The sequence below is a fragment of the Limulus polyphemus genome, unplaced genomic scaffold (assembly GCF_000517525.1).
Source record: "Limulus polyphemus unplaced genomic scaffold, Limulus_polyphemus-2.1.2 Scaffold11191, whole genome shotgun sequence".
Classification (NCBI taxonomy): domain Eukaryota; kingdom Metazoa; phylum Arthropoda; class Merostomata; order Xiphosura; family Limulidae; genus Limulus; species Limulus polyphemus.
The window spans coordinates 13,989-16,915 of record NW_013676801.1 but is presented as its reverse complement, the minus strand read 5'-3'; positions in this window follow the sequence as shown (position 1 = coordinate 16,915).

Sequence of the window (2,927 nt, the reverse complement as noted above, 5' to 3'; positions counted from 1 at the left end):
AACATTACTATTGTCCTAACTTTTTGTTGAAAATTTAGGTTAGACCCTTTACATCGTTATTGTTTATAAACATTACTATTGTCCTAACTTTTTGTTGAAAATTTAGGTTAGACCCTTTACATCGTTATTGTTTATAAACATTACTATTGTCCTGACTTTTTGTTGAAAATTTAGGTTAGACCTTTTACATCGTTATTGTTTACAAACATTACTGTTGTCCTAACTTTTTGTTGAAAATTTAGGTTAGACCCTTGACATCGTTATTGTTTATAAACATTACTGTTGTCCTAACTTTTATTGCATTTTAGGTTAGATCCTTAAGAAGAAATATATTATGTTTAAGTACTGATAAACACCTGACCAAGGTATTTTAAAATACTGGTTATTTATAAGTTTTGTTCGGAGGCTTAGACGAATAAACTTATAGTGCAGTAAAGTTAAATAAGGAATCTTTAAAAATAAGTTTTCTAAGATAAAACATATAATATTACTCTACAGCTATTGGGCTGATAGCAGATGCTGTTAAATGCGGATTTTTCATTTTGTGTTTCAATATTCAAAAATACACGAATGTTTGTTCGAATTCGCTTCTTAACGAGAAATAAACAAGAAAATTATATGAAATTAATTAAGTAATTAGCTTTTAACGGAACTTTAATTAAGAACTTTATTGATTTCATGAAAACTTGTTTAGAAGAAGTATTCCCATGTCTTGTCTTAGAAAACTAATCTTTAACATCACTCAAACTTTTGTTTTAATTAGTTTACACGTATATCGTACATTTAGAAAAATAATAGTGCCAAATGTTGAAAAACTATCTCTTTCATTTAAGCCTAAATGTGATCACTTAAAAGGTAAAAATATTCTTGATTTCTAAGTCGTCTGTCGGTAAGCAACAATAAAATGATTTGTAAACAACTTGTAGATTGCTTTCGTGCTTTGCCGTGTGCTCGAGGAACCACACACACAAAGGAAAAAGAATTATAGTTTGTAGGTCATATATAATTCTAAAACGAAACTAAAGTCATCTTTTCTGGCATACATATATATATGTTCTAACTATAGAACTTCTCAAACACAGAAAATAACTTATCTTGGATGAATAATGTACCCTCACTCTACTTTTATATAATTTACTCCATTCCAAGTCTCTTTTTGATGAATTCCGCCACAATTTCCTGGGGACGGTGTTGCCACTCTTCTAGAATCTCTTTAGGTGTGTTCACTTGGTCACCCTCGAGACGATTCAGCAGGGCCACACAAACTACTGCGCCTACAACACACACAAAATATTATCTTCAGATGTTAAGGCCAGGTGCAGGTAACACTAACAATTAAAGGAATATTTTTAGTTTTGTCCACGTCACGTGATCAACAAAACTGAAAAGTTATAGTTGTGTTGAATTCACACTAGCGACTTATAGTTCTGTCCAGGTCGCATAGGCCTACCAACCAAAAAAAACCTTTGATTTTCAGGAATAATTTTGGCGTAAAACGTTCCATTTCTTATTATCTACACCTTCTTCATTGACACTTTGATTGAATAATACACATTAAGAAAATTGCCCAGATATATAACTATGACCTTGACCGGCCTCAATGACATTCTTTACTTTCACGTAATAAATATGGCAACACCATAGAAATCATGGTTTCTTCGTAAGTTAAGGATTTTGTTTAACCATATAGTTGAGGTCAATTAAATTTAAACTTTTAAATACATGGATGAACTAAAAGAAAATCAAGTATGTTTTTATAACACCTAGGGAAAAAATTATATTTTTTGTTTTATGTTTTCCATGCTGCTTTGCTGTTCGGTTTTAATTGTGCTTGTTTATGCCATCTACTGATGAATTAAAAACTATTTAAAAAGTTACAATAATATGCGAGTAATTATTTCAAACAGTTTTTACTAAGACAAAGTTGTTTAGAATGACTTGCTAATTTAGGCAAAATGTGTGGCACCACCTTTTGAGACTTTGAGGAACTAATGCTGTGAAGTTGCCAATAGTCAAGTTTCTCATGCGTGAGTTTGGAACAGATAATAATGATTATATATTTCTGCTTCGTAACACGTTAAACTTAAAACTTTATACATGGTGGACTTACGTGAGTGTGTTTCAAAAGTTTAAAAGCAATGGAAACAATTTCTGCTTCCATCAAGCTTGTAAAAATACTCGGAACTTGAGCCACACTCCATTCTGTAACTTTGTTTTTCTAGTGCTATTTGTAGACATTAAACATTATTGGTAGACAGTGACAATAAGAAAAACAGAATTATTTTATTCATGTATCTTTTGTAACCAAAAGTAGGACATCTTGTTACAAACGGTTGGATTAAGAGTTTAAACTACTCAGGGTTGTCTCTTGTTACAAACGATTGGCTTAAGTACTTAACAAACCGTCTAGGGTTGTCTCTTGTTACAAACGTTTGGCTTAAGTACTTAACAAACCGTCTAGGGTTGTCTTTTGTTACCAATGGTAGCAAGTCATACACTTAACAAACTGTCTAGGTTTGTCTTTTGTTACCCATGGTAGTGGGTCATACACTTAACAAACTGTCTAGGTTTGTCTTTTGTTACCCATGGTAGTGGGTCATACACTTAAAAAACTGTCTAGGGTTGTCTTTTGTTACCAATGGTAGCAAGTAATACACTTAACAAACAACCCAGTACTGTCTTTTGTTACCAATGGTAGCAAGTAATACACTTAACAAACTGTCTAGGTTTGTCTTTTGTTACCAATGGTACCAAGTAATACACTTAACAAACAACCCAGTACTGTCTTTTGTTACCAATGGTAGCAAGTAATACACTTAACAAACAACCCAGTACTGTCTTTTGTTACCAATGGTAGCAGGTCATACACTTAACAAACAACCCAGTACTGTCTTTTGTTACCAATGGTAGCGGGTCATACACTTAAC